The sequence below is a fragment of the Canis aureus genome, chromosome 2 (genome assembly GCF_053574225.1).
Source record: "Canis aureus isolate CA01 chromosome 2, VMU_Caureus_v.1.0, whole genome shotgun sequence".
NCBI classification, from domain to species: domain Eukaryota; kingdom Metazoa; phylum Chordata; class Mammalia; order Carnivora; family Canidae; genus Canis; species Canis aureus.
Genome location: NC_135612.1, coordinates 73452243 through 73473035, shown reverse-complemented (window position 1 = coordinate 73473035; position 20793 = coordinate 73452243). Strand labels below are relative to the sequence as shown.

Here is a 20793-nt window from a genome sequence, read left to right as displayed (position 1 = left end):
CCATACACTTATTAATATAAAACGTTATACTGATTTCAACTCTCCACTCTAGTCAAACTACGTTTGTTCATTATTTTCCAAAAACAAAAACATCTGAGCATCTTTTTTTTTTTTTTTTTTTTTTTTTTTAAAGATTTGATTTACTTGAGAGGGAGCAAGCACACACTTGCATACACATGTGCTTGACTGGAGGGGAGAAGAGAGGGAGAGAGTATTTGAAGCAGACTCCATGCTGAGTGCAAAGCCCAACCTGGGCTCAATCTGACTACCACAAGATCATGACCTGAGCTGAAACCAAGAGGTGGACACATACCACGGAGCCACCTAGATGCTCCCATCCTAAGCATCTTTAAGGCTTTGCACAGAAAAAAGAAAGAGCTCGTGGTGAAAGTGCAACACTTACTGAAGAAATACACGAATATGCTCTCAAACCGCTTTTACCCTAACTCTACTCCTCACTTCAAAATATACTCTTGAGGGCAGCCCAGGTGGCTCAGTGGTTTAGCGCCGCCTTCAGCCCAGGGCCTGATCCTGGAGACCTGGGATCGAGGTAGGGGGAAAAGGCAGAGGGAGAGTAAAAGACAGTATCTTACGCAGGCTCTATTGCTCAGTGTGGAGCCCCACACAGGTCTCAATCTCACAACTGTGAGATCATGACCCAAGCCAAAATCAAGAGCTGGATGTTTAACCCAGAGGCACCCAGGTGCCCCTCTACTTCCTCTTCTTTTTTTTTTTTTTTTCCTACTTCCTCTTCTTGAAGCCCATTTGACCATCTTTGTCCGAATGGATCACTGACTCAAACTGAAAACTGAAGTCCAATTACAAAGCAATTACATTACGGTGTCCCCTTGCTGTGCTTATTAACATAAAAATCATGTATCCTCAAGATTTTCATCTCCAGTAAGATAGAAGTGTATATTTTCTGAAGCAAGGAAATGTACTAGTATACTTTTGATATGCTCAAGACTTTAGTGGTGGACCAAGTTTAAGAATGGAAATCTCTGAAATTTTTATTTGTCAATAACGATACAATCAATATACATTTTAAGACTAAGTGCTAACATTAAGACAAAACAAAACATTAAAAATAGAACTACCATATGATCCAGCAGTTCTACCTCTGGCTATTTATCTGAAAAAAACAAAAACACTTACTTGAAAAGATATCTACACCTTCATGTTCACTGGAGCATTATTTACAACACTCAAAAGATATGGAAACAACTGTCCACAGAAGAATGGAAAAAGAAATTATGTTTTTTAAACACACACGCACACATACACTCTCACACCAGAGTGTTATTCAGCTATAAAAAAGAATGAAATATTGCCATTTGCAAAAACATGGATGAACCTTAAGAACATTATGCTAAGTAAGTCAGAGAAAGACAAATACCATATAATCCCTCTTATATGTGGAATCTTTAAAACAAAACAAAACAAAAACAAACTAAAACTCAATGACACAGAAAACAAACTAGTGGTTGCCAGAGATGGGGGCTGAGGAGTGGGAGAAATGGGTGAAATTTTTTTTTTTTAGTTTAAGTTGAATAATTTCTAATTTAAAAAGAAGAAAAGCAAAAAATCCTGCATCTGGGCAAGAAGGAAAAAAACCTACAACAAAAAAAGCATTAATATAGCTATTTCATTCAATTTCAACCAAATTAAGTTATTCTCCAGAAAAAACTCACTAAGCTGTTTTACTAATAAGCAGAGATTACCTGATGACACAATTTGTTTTGTTACTAATATGTTTAGTCGATGTTAGTATTCTTTAATGAGCAAGGTTATTATTTCATTTCTAAATTGAGTGGTATACAAAAGTTAGATGCTACATATACCACCACTATCCTCTTGAACTCCAACCCCAAATCTATTCTTTAGGCCCATTCTATTAGTCCCAAGCCATTTCATAAGCATATACTATAAAATTACACTTTCAATAATTCTTGAAAGTTTCTAAAATTAATTGAAATGTTTTATTACATTTATTTCCACTTTTAAGATAACCCAGTACTATTAGTGTTCTAAAAATAACCTGAATACTGACTGTGACAGAGACAGTCATCACAGAAGCTATTTTAGACTCAAGGGACATTTACAAGGTCTAAAATATGAGTAGCCTTAAAGTCTAAGAGTTTCACACTTGTATTGAGGCTTCAGAGGTTTTGACTTTGGTTTTAACATAATCTTAATATGCTTGGGGTCCTTTTGAGGTTGAAGGATAAATTGAGTGAAGGTAACATTAAACAAACTAATTAATTATTCTATAGTTTGATCCTCATATAATAAAGAAAATTCTCAATGAAAGCATATTTTTTATAGAAAAAGTATCTTTAATAGTACTAACAGCTATCATTTATTGAGTTTTTGCTCTGTGTAGGCATATTTTAAGTAATTTAAATGTACTATTAACTCCTCTAATACAATGATTACTTATGGGAGGACATTATTATTAACATCTCCATTTAACAGATGAGGAAACTGAGGCTAAGTAATTTGTTCAAGAAATTAAAAATTCAAATCCAAGCAGAGTGGCTTAACATTCTCATGTACCTCTTACCACTCAATCTATACATCATATATTTTATAGTATAGCAGGACAAGTGGTTATCCAAAATAACTACAAAAAAATAAAATATGTATACATACAGAGAGTATGTTATAGAAACTATACTGTTACAGTGTTAGAAGTACTAAGTGGTTATATTCCCAAACCAACTCAAAAAAGCCTATTTTTCTCACAATTTAGTTAGGTGAAGACTATAGTAGAGAATTTAGATGGGAGCAGATGGCCACTTAATACATGCTATTAATATTTTAACTTCAAGTTTTCTAGCTTTCCTTTTCCTAAAGGTGGATTATTTGCCTTATTCCTAAAATGATCAATCATTTGATTGCTCAAAAATGTAATAATAAGTAGCTGGCTTATCCTAAGGTTAAGTGGATTAAAATTTGGCAGAAAGAAGAGGAAAAATGAGGTTCAAGCAGATAAGTATATATATGTGGGAAAAAAAACAGATGGAATTAATCATGGCACAGAAGTGAAAGCCAGAGAATAAGCAATAGAAAGCACAGGGAAATTCGCTTAGGGGCAAAATGAAAAGGGAATGGTGGAAAAAGAGTAGACAGTGGCAGGGAAGCAGAACTGGGCAAAAGCTTCCTCTATCAGTTGCCAAAAACTACTTCTGCCCAGAAGAACTTGATGATTGCTACAGAAAGGGAAAATCAAAAGCTAGTTCTTTGGAAAGGTCAACAAAATGGACAAACCTTTAGCTAAAAGACTAAGAAAAAAGGGAGAAAACTCAAATGACTGGAATCAGAAATGAAAGAAGGGATATTACTATTTACCAAACTGAAATAAAAAGGGTTATAAAGGAATATTATGAAGAACTGTATGTTAATAAATTAGACAACTCAGAAGAAAAGCATAAATTCCTAGACAAACACAAGCAACTCAAGAAAAAAATAGAAAATCTGAATAAACCTATAACAAATGAAGAGACTGAATTGGCAATCAAAAATACACACAAAGAGGGATGCCTGGGTGGCTCAGCGGTTGAGCATCTGCCTTCGGCCCAGAGCGTGATCCTTGGAATCCCAGGATCGAGTCCCATGTCCGGTTCCCTGCAGGGAGCCTGCTTCTCCATCTGCCCGTGTCTCTGCCTATCTCTCGGTGTCTCTCATAAATAAATAAATAAAATCTTAAAAAAAAAAAATACACACAAAGAAAAGCCCAGGCCCAGATGCCTTTACTGCTAAATTCTACTGATCATTTAAATAATTAATACTAATTTCTCCCACCAAACTCTTGCAAAAAATAAGATGGTGAAACACTTCCAACTCATTTTATTAAGTCAATATTAACCTAATTCCAAAAATAGACAAAAATATCCCAAAAGGGATGCCTGGGTGGCTTAGTGGTTGAGTGTCTGCCTTCAGCTCAGGGGAGGATCCCAGGGTCCTGGGATGGATTCCCACATCTGGCTCCCCACAGGGAGCCTGCTTCTCCCTCTGCCTATGTCTCTGCATCTCTGTGTCTCTCACAAATAAATAAATAAAATCTTTAATTGAATAAATATATGTATTTACTTAAATATATATATATTTATATATCTCACAAAATATATATATATATATATCTCACAAGAAAACCACAGGCCAATATCTCTTTAAAAATATGGATGCCGGGCAGCCCGCATGGTTCAGCAGTTTAGCACTGCCTTCAGCCCAGGGCCTAATCCTGAAGACCCGGGATAGAGTCCTGCATCGGGCTCCCTGCATGGAGCCTGCTTCTCCTTCTGCCTGTGTCTCTGCCTCTCTCTCTCTCTGTGTCTCTCATGAATGAATAAATAAAATCTTAAAAAAAAAATATGGATGCAAAAATCTTCAAGAAAATACCAGCAAGGGATCCCTGGGTGGCGCAGCAGTTTAGCACCTGCCTTTGGCTCAGGGCGCGATCCTGGAGACCCAGGATCGAATCCCATGTCGGGCTCCCAGTGCATGGAGCCTGCTTCTCCCTCTGCCTATGTCTCTGCCTCTCTCTAACTATCATAAATAAATAAAAATTAAAAAAAAAAAAAGAAAATACCAGCAGACAAAATCCAGCAAAATATAAATGGAATTATATATTATGATTGAGTGGGATTTATGCCAGGAATACAAGGCGGTATATCATTTGAAAATCAATTAATGTAATACATTATATCAATAGAATAAAAAAATCATATTATCATATTAATAGATGCAGAAAAAGCATTTCACAAAATCCAACACCCTTTGATGATAAAAATACTCATGAAACTAGAAGGGAAATTCCTCAATATGATAAAGGGTATTTATAAGAAATGCACAGCCAACATGATTCTTAGTGGTGGAAAACTGGATATTTTCCCACTAAGATTAGGAAGAAGGCAAAGATGTCTGCTTTTACCACTTCTATTTAACATTATACTGAAGGTTCTAGCCAGGACATACAGGCAAGATAAGACATAAAAGCATCCACATTAGAAAAGAAGTACAATTATCTTTCTTAAAGATTACATGATCTTCTATACAAAAATGCCTAAGGAATTCATTAAAATCAATTAGAATAAAGAAGTTTAGCCAAGTTGCAGGATCCAAGATCAGTGTATAAAAATAAATCAAATTTCTAAATACATGGAATAAACAATCTGAAAATATTAAGAAAACAATTTCACTTATAGTATCAAAAGAATAAATTATATTTAGCATTTAACAAAGAGAGTGTACAACATATAATCTGAAAATTACAAAATACTGTTGGAAGAAATCAAATATCTAACTAAATGGAGAAACATCCCATGTTCATTGATGGGAAGACTTAAGCACTGTTAAGATGGCACTAGTTCCCAAATGGATAAACACATTCAATGAAATTTCTCATCAGAATTCAAGCTGAGGGATCCCTGGGTGGCGCAGCGGTTTGGCGCCTGCCTTTGGCCCAGGGCGCGATCCTGGAGACCCGGGATCGAATCCCACATCGGGCTCCCGGTGCATGGAGCCTGCTTCTCCCTCTGCCTGTGTCTCTGCCTCTCTCTCTCTCTCTGTGTGACTATCAAATAAAAAAAAAAAAAATATTCTTGATATCATTAGGTATCAGGAAAATGAAAATCGAAACTACAAAGAGGAATGCCTGGGTGGCTCAGTTGGTCAAATGTCCAATTCTTAATTTCAGCTCAGGTCTCATCTCAGGGTTGTGAGAATTCAAGCCCTACATTGAGATACCACTTCACATCTACAAAGTTAAAAAGAATCAAAAAGTCAGATAATTACAAGGGTTGAAAAGGACATGGAGAAACTGGAAAACTGGAACCCTCATATACTGGTGAAAACATAAAATGGTATTCAAACTTCGGAAAAGTTTGTCATTTCCTCAAAATGACTAAACAGTTACTATATGACCCAAAATCCCACTTTTAAAAGCAAAAAAAGTAAAAATGTATGTCTACATAACAATTTGTACACAGATGTTTATAGCCAAAAGGTAGTATCAGCCCAAATGTCCATCAACTGACAAACGGATAAACAAGATTTGATATATTCACACAATGGAATATTTGGCCATAAAAAGGAATGAAGTACTGATGCTACAAAATGGAGGAACCCTGAAACCATTATGCTAAGTTAAAGAAACCAGTTATGACAGACTACTATGATTGTTATATGAACCATCTGAAATGTACAGAGACGGAAAGTAAATTAGTGATTGCTTAGGGCTGGAGGGCCATATGGAAGTGACAGCTAAAGATATACGGTTCCTTTCTGAGGTGATAAAACTGCTCTAAAATTGACTGTGGTGATGGCTGCACATATCTGTGAATATACTAAAACCAGTGATTGTACACTTTAAATGGGTGACTTGTATGTGAATTCTATCTCAATAAAGCTGTTTAAAAAGAAAATACAGATGGATAAAAATGAACTGGAGAGATCTCCTAAAATCCTCATATTTTTCTACAAAAATATTACTATAAATGTTAAATGTGTAGTTCCTTTAAGGCAATGAAAAAGGCTCAACTGACAAATCAATGGTTCATAAGCCACCTTCCAACATTAGGAAAGAAAGTAACTAGAAGGGAATAATTGCCCTAGATCATGTAAGCCAAATAAACTAACCACAGCTTCTCCTATATAACCACTGGAGATTGACATCTATACCATTTATTACTCTTCCCTAACAAGTTCTAAACAATTTGGAGGAGGGTGAGGAAAGGACAATAAAGTCACCTAGACAAACTATGAAACATCATGAAGGCTCAAAGACAGCACAATCTGCAAGGTACAGTGCTATCCTTCTATAAAGTAAAAAAAAAAAAAAAAAAAAAAGAGCCCAGGGAATCATCAGTACTGTGATATCACAAAATTAAAGTGGGAGTGGGGAGAAGAACACATTAAATTGTACTGTATATACTATATTATCCTTTACTATAAATGTAATGGAGAGAGAAATAGACTAAATTACCTGTTTTCAACAGAAAAAAAATTTAATTCAGAGAAAAGACTTTATATACATCACTTGTTGGTAGAGTATCCAGGAGTTAGACATAAATCTACAGATTCTCTGTAGAGAACTCTCAGACTAGGTTTAAACTTACAATTCACTCTAGATCAAATCTAGTTAATACCCTGGTATTATAGTTCCTGATTCATAAAGGGAACATATATCCCAATTTGCCTCAGATAGCCCTAGTTCACACCTGTTATCTCAGCATAATTACTAAAACCTCCTGTCATCAATTTATTTCATCAATGTTTTTCATTTTTATCCTGCTTGATCCATATCTGGAACCCCCTCATTAGAAACTTTTACTTCCAGTATCCTTGACTGTAAAATTTTCTTTTCAAAACAAAATATTCTGTCTCCCAACTTCTCCATTTTTTAGTTTTATTAAATCTACCATTTGCCTTTAATCTGAACACTAAATCTTCTATCATACTCTATAGCCAACTCCCTCATACCCTTATTTATCTCTGTTGGCCCCCACACACAAATACATCATTTCAATCATGCTATAAGAATACTACACACACCTCCTGGATTTGGTAATTCCTGACTTTCAATCTCCAATCCAGAGTGGTTTCTACTGGCTGAGTCCACCAGATAAGCAATGCTAACAACTGATGAGCATATACATCCATTCTACCTTAAAATCTGAAACAGATCTCTTCCTTACTGCAGAGAAAGAATACAAATTAAATTTGAATTTATTCAGACCACAGGTGTGAATTCCATTCTGCCTCTTAATAGGTATGTGATCTGAATAAATTACTTTCTGTGCCTGTAAAACAAAAACAAGAATACAACCCTAAAAGACTGTGATACTTAGAGATAGTGAACATGAAGTTCCCAGTGTCTGGCATGTATTGGTCTGTGATAAATAAAAATTACCATATTTTACTAATCCTAGGACCCATTTATTAACATGTTTGATACTGAAATGTGTCTTAAAAATCAGTGGTCTTCTAAAAAGTGACAGCCAGAAATAATTGTAAAAGAACTGTTGTCTGCACTTATACAAACTTCAGTTTGAAAACCTTGGGCAGATACTGCCTGATAAAATCTACAAAACACTAGCACCAAATCTTGCAGCATTAAGTGTTAATACCTTGGAAGAACATCTCAGAAACAAAAATGGAGCACTTCAGAAAGATATTCTGGGGGTGCACAGATGGCTCAGTCGGTTAAGCATCTCATCTGCCTTTGGCTCAGGTCATGATCTCAGGGTCCTAGGATTGGCTCCTTGTCGGGCTCCTTGCTTGGCAGGGAGTCTGCTTCTCCTTCTCCCTCTGCCCCTCCCCATTTGTGCTTTCTCTCTCACTCGCTCGCTGTCTCTCAAATAAATAAATACAATCTTTAAAAAAAAAAAAAGAAAAAACACAGGCTTTATCAAGTTCTTCTCTTCCTCTTCCTCCTCCTTCCCCAGCGATTCCTTACTCCTCCTCCCTATTCCTCCATTTCCTCTTCCATCTTTAAAAAAAAAAAAAAAGATATTCTACATTACTAATACTTTTGATGAAAACAACACAATAAGGAAAAACATAAATGTCAGTATCTAGTCAAAAGTAAGATTTAAAAGGGTCAAAATCTGAATGAGAAGATTTTCAGAATGACAGCCAATTTATTTCATTTTCCTTGGTGTATGTAAAAATGTGAAAAAATTTTGTATAAGTTATCTATATGAGCTCTTCCAACAAGATAAAAATTTCCATGTGTTTAAAAAAATCATCAGGGCAGCCCAGGTGGCTCAGCGGTTTAGCACCGCCTTCAGCCCAGGGCATGATCCTAGAGACCCAGGATCAAGTCCTGCATGGGGCTCCCTGCATGGAGCCTGCTTCTCCCTCTGCCTCTCTGTCTAAATAAAATCTTTTAAAAAAAATAATAAATCATCAGATCATAATTTATTTGGTAATCTTTTTGACAGTGGACTCATATCTATGGAATTGATTTTCTGCCTGTCCCATAACTAAAGGCTAGTCTGATAGTGCAGTGCAATGGTTCGCTGTTACAATAGCATTTGAGAAGACAATGCTCTGAAATGGTGAGGTTCTATTTTATAAGATGTGACATATGCTCTTAATTTGTGACTGATAAATTATGCTATTTCTACACTATATGGGCCTGGAAATTAGAGTGCCTCTTCCATTATATCTAATACCCATACTCAAAAGACTTTTTGCTTCTATCCCTAAACCTTTTGGTCTGCTAGTTAGAGATTTTGGTTTCCATGAGAAGAATGCTTGTATTATAGGACAGAATGGTTACACTAAACTAAAGCTGAGATTGTCACCTGCCTGTTTGGACTGTTCAAACCACTGCAACAATCCGTAAAGAAGTTTCCTATGATGACTAGTGTGACAGATCCCAAATTACTATGGGAAAACTGGCTGTTACTATGCAATTGGTACAGGGACAAACATGTTTGGAATTTAGCAGATGGGCTAGTGTTGTCAAACTAGTGGCGTGTGAATAACCAATCAGGTACTGCTCTTAAAAAAAAAAATCCAATACAATTGTAAAATACAAAATAATGCACTTAGATGTTGTAGCAACAGCAAACTGCCTATCAAAGTACGTTAACCCTCAATTTCTGCCTTTATCCTGTTGTGCAGAAGTAACATACCCCTCAACAGCTAAGGCACTTCTTAGGATTTCTGCATGCAATATTAAAAGTTCATAGGAAACTACAGTGTCCTAATAAGTCAGAATCCCTAAGGGTTTCGGTCAGACCCTTTGAGAATGAAGTTTAAGGACAATCTACCAAGTTAAAAATAAAACCAGAGCAACCCCAGCTGAGGTGAAGGCAAAAGAAACAGAATGGGTTATGGAAGAAGGAAGTTAATTAAGGCTCTATGGCAAGTGCAAAAATGAGGGCTATAAACAGCTATGCAATGCTGGTGTCCCTGCTTGTTAACATCTGTGAACTGGTGTATTAACTACTTTTCTTTTCCTTCTCTTTAATTATTTTAGACAAGGACTGTCAGTGGTTTCTAATACATGTTTAGGGGACTAACAAACTTTCTGTAAAGGACAAGTAAATATTTTAGGCACCTGAGGGGCTCAGTTGGTTAAGCGAATGACCCCTGATTTTGGCTCAGGTCATGATCTCAGGGTTGTTAGAGCCCTGCATCTATGACCAGCATGGAGCCTGCCTAAGATTCTCTCACTCTCCTTCTGCCACTCCCCTGCCCATTCCCTTTCTTAAAAAAAAAAAAAAAAGTAAATGTTTTTAGGTTGTGCAGGCCATAAGGTCTCTGTCATAACTACTTAACTGCTGTATCAGTATGAACACAGCTATAGACAATATGTAAACGAATGAGTATAGCTGTATTCCAAAGAAACTTTACTTAGAGACTTTGAAATTAGTATTCCATATAATTTTCAGGTATCATGAAATATTCTTTTGATCCCTCCCCAACCACTTAATAATGTAAAAATAATGAAATTAGTATTCCATATAATTTTCAGGTATCATGAAATATTATTCTTTTGAACCCTCCCCAACCACTTGATAATATAAAAATTCTTTGCCCAAGCCTACAGAAACAAGCAGCAGATCGGATATGACGAACTCCACTCAGACTATTCACGTAGAATAGTGTTTTAACTAAAAAAGCAGTTACCACCCAGAATTGGGTATGTTATCACTTAGAAATTGGCCCATGTGACTATTGAGAGTATCTGGAAAGAGAAGAGAGCATCTTCATTTTTAAAAGAATAGGTGTACCTTGTTAGATGAAAACATGAAATTATTATTCTTGTTCTGTGCAAGTTCAAATCATCAGTAGAACAGTGTGCTAATTATTTACATAGCTAACTCCAAATTCACTCTTGTATACTCTGTGATCTGATGCTGAGACTGGGATTCTGGAAAATGCATTGCACAGACTTCTTTGACAGGAAGCAAACTGATAAAGAGGGCAGGAAGAGAGAAAGACGACTTCTTTCTTGTTTTTCTTGCTATTATTGCCAATGTCACTCCAGTAGTCTTTAGCTTCTTTTAGCACTCAATAGCTCAATAGCCCTTAATTGATAGTATTTGTTATTATTTTTAAACACTGAATAGCTTTAGAAAGTAGCTTTGACTACAGACTTAGTAATGTTTCTCAATGAATTCAGCTGTAACTACAGAACTGTTATGCACTTATATGTGAAACTTACACATTATAGTAAAGTTATTTCAACAAATAACATTAGCTGAATCACAAGAAATGTCAAGCTCCTTCTTCCTATAACTGCCAAAAATTATAACAAAAAGTGAGATCTTCATTTCCAAGCTCAAATTCCTATTCCACCAACATTTTTAGGACCTTAACGCACAAGCCAAGGAAACTTCCACATTTCAAAGGCCATTTCGTTTTTTTTTTGTTTGTTTTAATTTTTATTTATGATAGTCACACAACACAGAGAGAGAGAGAGAGAGAGAGGCAGAGACACAGGCAGAGGGAGAAGCAGGCTCCATGCACCGGGAGCCTGACATGGGATTCGATCCCGGGTCTCCAGGATCGCACCCTGGGCCAAAGGCAGGCACTAAACCGCTGCGCCACCCAGGGATCCCCAAAGGCCATTTCAAACTGCAACTGGGGAGCTTCCATCTACCCTTCAATTGTAAGCAGTTAATCTGCAAGTTAATGACACACTAAAAGGCAATTATCATGAAAAAAATATCAAAGAATTCTATAAATGCCTCCCAAGCAATGAATATGTTAGTTAAAATCATATGCTCATAAATGGGTATCAATATTTGGGAATATCTAGCTCTGTGAAAAAACTTTCAAATGAAATACACAAAACTTCATTATAGATTAGCATTAAGGGACGCCAGGGTGGCTCAGTGTTTGAGCGACTGCCTTTGGCTCTGGTCGTGATCCCAGGGTTCTGGAATCGAGTCCTACATTGGCTCCCCATAGGGAGCCTACTACTCCCTCTGCCTATATCTCTGCCTCTCTGTCTCTCATGACTAAATAAACAAAATATTTAAAAAAAAATAGATTAGCATTAATAGGTGAACACCTGAAATCAATTTTGGTGATAGGGAACACAAACTTTAAACTTCAATTAAGTGAATGTTAGTCCCACACACCACCGCCCAGAATCCTATTCTTCTCATTAATAGTCCGTGTTACCAAAAAATATACTGAATCATTATTCTGTTTTGAATTTTGTTCAAAAAAATTGTGGAAATTTGTCCTCCTTTCTGTAAGTACATACACAGCATCCTTTTGATTCACAAAGCATAAAATATTTACTATCTGGCCCTTCAAAAAGTATACCTACCCAAGATACATGAGTCCTTGACTCTACCTAAAAAACCTCACACAATGTTAAAGAAGTGTTGTTCAGAAAGCAAAAAACTATTAACCGAAACACCCATTAACAATAGTTCAGATAAATAAATTTTGGTATATTCATATAGTAAAAAATTATTACTGCACCCCATAACAATAAGGTTGAATCTCAGACATGGATGTTTTAATAAAATGGCCAGACATAAAAAGAATACATACCACATGATTCTATTTGTACTAAGTATGATGGCAAAACTTTCAATAAGAGATTAGAAGAGGGGATCCCTGGGTGGCGCAGCGGTTTGGCGCCTGCCTTTGGCCCAGGGCGCGATCCTGGAGACCCGGGATCGAATCCCACATCGGGCTCCCAGTGCATGGAGCCTGCTTCTCCCTCTGCCTGTGTCTCTGCCTCTCTCTCTCTCTCTGTGACTATCATAAAAAAAAAAAAAAGAGAGATTAGAAGAGTGTCTGTCTCTAGGGAGGAAACATAAGTCAGCCTGCTGGGGTGCCAGAAATGTTCTGCATCTGGTCTGAATTGTGATTGCATGTAAATACATATAAAAATTAGCAGAATGTTACCCTTAAGGTTTATGTATTTTACTATATGATCTATATGATCACGTCCTAAATCTCTATGACTTTGTATTTTTTTAGGCTGTATGTGCAGCTGAAGATGACATCAGAAAAAGTAGGGAAGCTTGAAAATAAATCAACAGGAATTATCAAATTTGAAGAACACAAAGAGAAATGACTGAAAAAAGGTAAAGAGCCCCAGTAATCTGAGGGCAATATTAAAAAATCTAATATGTGTGTAATTGGATCCTAGGAAAGAGAAATGACCAAAAATTTTCCAGATCTGCTGAAAGACATAAATTTACAGATCCAGGAAGCTCAGTGATTCCAAGACAGGACAAGTACAGGAGAAACACGCCCCTTGGGACACAATAGTGAAACTGCTGAAAATCAAGAAAAGAGGAAGTATCTTGAAAGTAGCTAAAAACTGCAGATTACATACAATAAACAAAAATACAAATAATCACTGACTTCTCATCTGAAAAACTAGAGAACACAAGATAGCAGAATTACATCTTTAAAGCACTGAATCTATCCACCCAGAATTTTATATCCAAAAATATCCTTCAAAAAAAAAAAAAAAAAAAGGTAAAATAGACATTTTCAAATAAATAAAAACTACTAAAATTACCTCAGCAAATCCTCACTAAAATATACACTACAGGGAAGTTCCTCAAACTGAAGGGATATTATAATCAGGTAGAAAATCCAATGTTTGGGAAGGTGTGAAAAACGCAAGAAACGGTAGTAAGTGCTCAAATAGGAAAGACTATTTCCCCCTGCAACTTATTTAAAATACTTAGAACTGTTTAATGTTGGGCTTATAAATATATCTGTGACATAAAGGGAGGAGGATAAATGGACCTATACTGATAAAAGATGATTACATTTTACATGTAGTATAAAAATAAAAATGTAAGTCTATAAAAATTAAGGATGAGTTATTGCAGGGCACTGGGTGGCTCAGTCAGTTGAGCATTTGTCTTCAGCTCCAGTCATGGTATTAGAGTTCTAGAATGGAGTTCCGCATCTGGCTCTCTGCTCAGCAGGGAGTTTGCTTCTCTCTGCCCTCATGCTGCTTGTATGCTCTCTCTCTCAAATAAATAAATAAAATCGTTTTAAAAAGGTATGTATTGCAATCCCTGTGCAACCAGACACAGACACACAGACCAAAAAGGTCTGCCTAGGGCAGCCCCAGCAGCCCAGCGGTTTAGCACCGCCTTCAGCCTGAGGTATGATCCTGGAGACCCGGGGTTGAGTCCCACATCAGGCTCTCTGCATGGAACCTGCTTCTCCCTCTGCCTGTGCCTGTGCCTCTCTCTGTGTGTCTGTCATGAATAAATAAATAAAATCTAAAAAAAAAGGGGGGAGGGTTCTGCCTACAAAACCAATAATCAGAATTCTAAAAAAAATAGCAAATTAAGATAAAAGACAGGAAAGAAGGGAAAAATAGATGAGACAAATAGAAAAAGTACAAAATGGTAGACATATATATCCAACCACATCAATTAAATGTGACTTACTCCAATCTAAATGCAAAAATTGCTACAATGGATACAAACAGGGATGCCTGAATGACTCAGAGGTTTAGCATCTGCCTTCAGCCCACGGCATGATCCTGGAGTGCCGGGATTGAGTCCCACATCGGGTCCCGGATGAAGTCTGCGTTTCCCTCTGCCTGTCTCTGTCTTTCATGAATAAATAAATAAAATCTTAAAAAAAAAAAAAAAGATTAAAAAATAAATAAAATGGATAAAAACAGTAATAAAAAATTTTTTGAGAGCATGACCTAACCATACTCTGGATGCATGTTAAATATAAAGACACATAGGTTAAAAGAAAAAAGTGTAAAATATATAATGCAGACAAAAACTATAAAAAGGGTGGAGTTTAGACATTACGAACATTTTAGAATGCTAAAATGGCCAACCTATTAGAAAGATCTAACAATTATAATTCCAACAATATTTGCCTTACAACAGAATTAAAAAACAAATGAAAGAATAATCAACAGGATTAAGAGAGAAATATACAATTCCACAATCACAGTTTGAGGTTTTATCACTCTTTCTCAGCAGCAGAATGAGGCCAACATTTTTTAAAAATCAGTGAAGACTTAGATGATGAATAACAATCTCAATCCCCTGACAAAATGGACACTAAATGACTACATAGAACACTGTATCCAACGAACAAATTACACATTCTTTCCAGGTGCACATGATATGCTTACCAAGAGATGCCATACGTGAAGCCAAAAAACCAACTCTTAACAGATTTCAAAAGACTATAATCTTACAGAATGTTTTCTAATCATAGAATTATATTAGAAATCATTAACAATCATATATTTACAAATACTCCAAATATCTGGAAATTAAATCACACATTTCTGAAGAACTCATAGGTTAAAAAAAAATCACAAAGAAAATAAAAAAAAAATTGTAACTGAATGGTAATGAAAATGTCAAAACTAGTGAGATGCAATTAAAATAGTGTTTTGAAAAAAATATTAAATAGCTTTAAAAAGCTTGTCAGGACGGTGATTCTCAACCAAAGTGGTTTTGCCCCAAGGAGACATTTGGCAACATCTGAAAACATTTTCAGATGACAAAACTGGAAGGATGGAGCCTGCAACTGGCCTCTAGTAGGTACATTTGAAGGATAGTACTAGATGCCCTACAATGCACAAGACAGCTCTCCAAAACAAAGAATTACCTGGTCTAAATTGTCTAGATTGGATAAGAGTGCAGAGGTTGAGAAAATTATGGTCTAAATTGTCTAGAGTGCAGAGGTTGAGAAAATTCTCTATATGAAATAGAGAAAACAGAAATCAATAGAAAACAATAGAGAAAATGAGCAAAACCAAAAGTGAGATCTTTGAAGAGTACCAGATTTGACAAACCTCTTGCTAAACATATCAATTTAAAAAAGAAAACCAACATGAGGAATGCAACAGGGAGAATATCACCACAGACCCTACAGACATTAAAAGGATAATATTATAATATCTACCTTACATGGACAGAACTTAGAAGAAATGGACAAATTTCTTGACAATACAGTATTATCATACATTGTTGGTGAAACTGTAAAATAGGACAATCACTCCTGTGATTGACTAGCAGCTGCTCACTAAATTTTTTTTTTTTAATATTTATTTATTTATGATAGTCACAGAGAGAGAAAGAGAGAGAGGCAGAGACACAGGCAGAGGGAGAAGCAGGCTCCATGCACTGGAAGCCCGACGTGGGATTCGATCCCGGGTCTCCAGGATCGCGCCCTGGGCCAAAGGCAGGAGCCAAACCCCTGCGCCACCCAGGGATCCCTGCTCACTAAATTAAACATGATCTATCTTATGATCCAATGACTGCACACCTAGGTACTTACCCAATATAAATAAAACCATATGTCCAAAAAAACACTTGTACACCAATGTTTATAGCACTTCATGATGGCCTAAAGCATAAACAGTCCAAATTTTCATCAATACAAGAATGGTAAAACAAATGGTGATATTCATACAATGGAATAATATGGAGACATGAATAGTTACAAATAATACATGCAATAACATGGGTGAATCTCAAAAACACTATGAAAAAAAAAAAAAAAACACTATGATAGGGATCCCTGGGTGGCTTAGTTTAGTGCCTGCCTTTGGCCCAGGTCGTGATCCTGGAGTTCCGGGATCAAGTCCCACGTTGGGTTCCCTACACAGAGCCTGCTTCTCCCTCTGCCTGTGTCTCTGCCTCTCTCTCTCTCTGTGTCTCTCATGAATAAATAAATAAAATCTTAAAAAAAAAAAAAAATTTAAGTGGGGACAGCTGGGTGGCTCAGCAGTTTACTGCCTGTCTTCGGCCCAGGGCATGGTCCTGGAGTCCCGGGATCCAGTCCAGTGTCAGGTTCCCTGCATGGAGCCTGCATCTCCCTCTGCCTGTGTCTCTGCCTCTCTCTGTATGTCTCATGAATAAAATGAGAGACAAATACAATAAATAAAATCTTTTAAAAATAAAATAAAAAGTTATAAGTGTGGGGCACCTGGGTGGCTCAGTGGTTGAGCATCTGCCTTTGGCTCAGGTTGTGATCCCAGGGTCCTAGGATCGAGTCCTGCATCAGGCTCCCTATGGGGAGCTTGCTTCTCCCTCTGCCTATGTCTCTGCCTCTCTGTATCTTTCATGAATAAGTAAGTAAATAAAATCTTTAAAAAAAATTTTAAGTGTGATTACCACTATGAGGCTGGTGGAGGGGCAGGGACTACCTAAAGGGGGCATGAGAGAACTTTCTATGTTGATTGTAATGTTCTGAATCATGAGAAGAGTTTGGGTTGTACATGAGTAAGCATCGGTTAAAACTCATCAAACAGTACAATTAAGATATGTACATTACCCTCCAACACAGAAAAACTATACCATGAATTCCAATTAATGATGTTTGTGCTAAAGTGTTTCAGGGTAAAGCATACTGATGAAACAGATGTACTTATTCATACACACACACACACACACACACACACAGAAAATAAAGCAAAATATAGCAAATCCAGTTCAACCAGATAAGAACTAATTCAATCTCTCACACTAATAACCTGACAAAAGAGATGTTTACTGCTGTGCACAATTATTATTTACCGCAGTCTGTTTTTTTATACATCATGTCCAGCATTCAATCAAAAACAGGAGGGTAGGAGAGAGAAACCTACTGCCAAGAGATAAACAAACAACAGAAGCATACCCAGAAATGACGCAAATGCTTAAGCTCTCAGAGAGGAACTTAAAAAAATTAAAATTAGTATGTTCAAAGATATAGTTGAGGGCATCTATAACCAACTGGGTGGCTCAGTCAGTTAAGCATCTGCCTTTGGCTCAGATCATGATCCAGGATCCTGGGATCAAGTCCTAAGTTGGGCTCCCTGCTCAGTAGGGGGCTCCCTGCTTCTCCCTCTGCCCCTCCCTGCTGCTCATGATCTCTCTCCTCTCTCTCTCACTCTCTCATGTGCTCTCGCTCTCCCAAATAAAAAAAATTCTTAAAAAAAAAAAAAAACAAATCCAAAGATATAGTAGATAAGGGGGACAACATCTAATAACAATGGGGAATTTCAGCATGTAAACAAAAACTGTATCAAACTGCTGAATATTGTCAGACTGGAGACTCAGTAGGAAAAGAGAAAAAAATGGGGAAGAAATATTTGAAGAGATAACAGTCAAATACTTTTCAACAGTAACTCAAACTGAATTATACACATCTAAGAAACTCCAAGAACCCTAAATCGGATATACACAGAGAAATACACAAAAGACACATAATGGTCAGAAAAAGGAAAAAAAAATCCTGAGGGCAATCATATATTTCAAGCACTGCCAATTTGAAAATAACTAAAGTGAAGTGATAAGTAATAAAACCAAATTCTTAATATTGATGATTCAGGAGTCCCAGGGCAAAAAAAGAAAAAAAAAAGTCCCACAGGGATCATATCACATACATCAATAAAAATTATTAGTTTTGGAATGCCACACACTATTGAAAATGCAAAATAGCACAATCAATGCTTACTGACTCTTCTATTTTGGAAAAAGTCCAACTCCTTTTAGTAAAATCTATACAAACTAATAAATTTTTTTACAACTCTAGCATGCTATATTTGTAGCTGTCAGCTCAAATTAAGAAGACTAGGATGCAATGAGATTTCATTTGGAAACCTAGAATGTCTGTTTTCATAAGTAAACATCATCAGATGACCCTATTTGCTAATTACGCTTGGGGATTATTTTGCTAAAATTACATTTGAATAACTACTAGTAAAATCATACAAAAAATGTAGATTGAGGTGCCTGGGTGGCTAAGTTGGTTAAGCATTCAACTTGATTTTGGTTCAGGTAATGATCTCAGGGTTGTGAGATCAAGCCCAACATGTGGCTCTGTGCTGGGCATACAGCCTGCTTAGGATTCTCCCTCTCCTCTGCCACTCCTCTCCCTTTCTCACTCTCTTGCTCTTTCTTTCCCTCTCAAAAAAAAAAAAAATTATAAAGGTAGATTAATAGAGTTCTAGATAACAGACTAACATCATATAACGTACAAGAGATCATGGTATACATCATTGCATGCCTTCCAAATAAATTTAAATGTTTTCAGGATATAGCTAAGTTTAAAATAATTAGGGAGTGAAGTTTGTTTCTGGGCACAATTTAAACTTAATGTAAAAATCCCAAAACTAAATTTAAAGATTTTAGACAAAATTTTTGAGAATAGTTAATATGAAATTTAGCAATAAGGAAAGTAAAATAGGGGCAGCCCCGGTGGCGCAGCGGTTTGGCGCCGCCTGCAGCCCAGGGCGTGATCCTGGAGACCCTGGATCGAGTCCCGCGTCAGGCTCTCTGCATGGAGCCCGCTTCTCCCTTTGCCTGTGTCTCTGCCTCACTCTCTCTCTCTCTGTGTCTTGTTTTAAAATTCTTTAAAACAATAAAAATAAAAAATAAAAAAAGGGAAGTAAAATATAGTGGGGTTCTCAGAGTATATATATTCCCTGTATCAAGAACACCAGAGTGGCTTAATGAAAATGCAGGGGGAAAAAATGCAGAAAATTGAGCCTACCCCTAAACTACTAAATTGGGGGTAAATGGGTGGGAGATTACCAAGTACCTAATTTTTTTTAACTAAGTATCTAATTCTTAAAAGGCACCAGGTGATATTTAAAAATTCTAAAAATCTGAGAACCACTAATCTAGATTAATTAAAGCATTCTGATTATGTCCAACATTTAAAATCTTCTGCATCCGGAGTCGGTGCGTATAGGACGTTTCTCACACCTTGACTCCGGCCCTCCGCAAGAGCCTGTTTGTGCTTTAGTGTCCTGTGCACACACACCTTGCAAGTGATGGCGCCACGAGTCTGACTTCCAGCGTACGAATTGAATGGATCGCAGCAGTTACTATTGCTGCTGGGACAGCTACAATTGGTTATCTAGCTTACAGAAGGTTTTATGTTAAAGATCATCGCAACAAATCTATGGTAAACCTTCACATCCAGAAAGACAACCCCAAGATAGTACATGCTTATGACATGGAGGATTTGGGAGATAAAACTGTGTACTGTCGTTGTTGGAGGTCCAAAAAGTTTCCATTCTGTGATGGATCTCACACAAAACACAATGAAGAGACTGGAGACAATGTGGGACCTCTGATCATTAAGAAAAAGGAAACTTAAATGGACAGTTTTGATGCTGCAAACCAACTTGTCATGATGTCATCTGACTGTTTAATTAGAATGACTACCACCTCTGTCTGTTCACCTCCCCTGGGTTCTAGATGTGATGTATTGCAAATTGCAGCTTTCATATTCACGGCATTTGCCTTATTTGTTGAACCATCGTGGTGCACATTTGTTTAAACAAAAAAAGGAAAAAGTAAAAACCAAAAAACAAAAAAATAAAAATAAAAAATAAAATCTTCTGCATCCAGTTAAAACCAGAAAACGTGGCACTTAAAGCTCCACTTCGGCCAAATAAAAAAAGTCAAAATTAGGAATATTCAGAGGACAATAAATTCAACTTAGATAAAAAAAATATATAAGTAACACTAAGTAAGGAACATTTCAGATTTTCCACGGTAAAAAGCATACAGGAAGGGAGGAGGGAGATACAGGCAGAGCAGAGACAATTTTCAGCTCACTGAAAATACTGTAGATGTTTTATAAAGATGGATATATGTCAATATATGTTTGTCCAAACCCAAAGCATGTGCAACACCAAGAATAAACCTAAGGTAACCTATGGACTTTGGGTGATTATGTATGTATCAACATAGATTCATTGTTGGTAAGAAGCATAACATTCTGGTGAGTGGTGCTGATAATGGGGGAAGCCATGCATATGTGGGAAAGAGAGATATATGGGAAATGTCTATACCTTCTATT

At 36.6% G+C, this 20793-nt stretch overlaps 1 protein-coding gene and 1 pseudogene across 4 annotated transcripts in view; one reads left to right on the top strand and one right to left on the bottom strand.

The window, feature by feature from the left end:
• Positions 1 to 20793, bottom strand: part of PDS5A (PDS5 cohesin associated factor A) — a 152092-nt gene that overhangs the window by 116719 nt on the left and 14580 nt on the right. The window lies entirely within an intron of this gene.
• LOC144291520 (CDGSH iron-sulfur domain-containing protein 1 pseudogene) lies at positions 10585 to 20314 on the top strand (annotated as a pseudogene).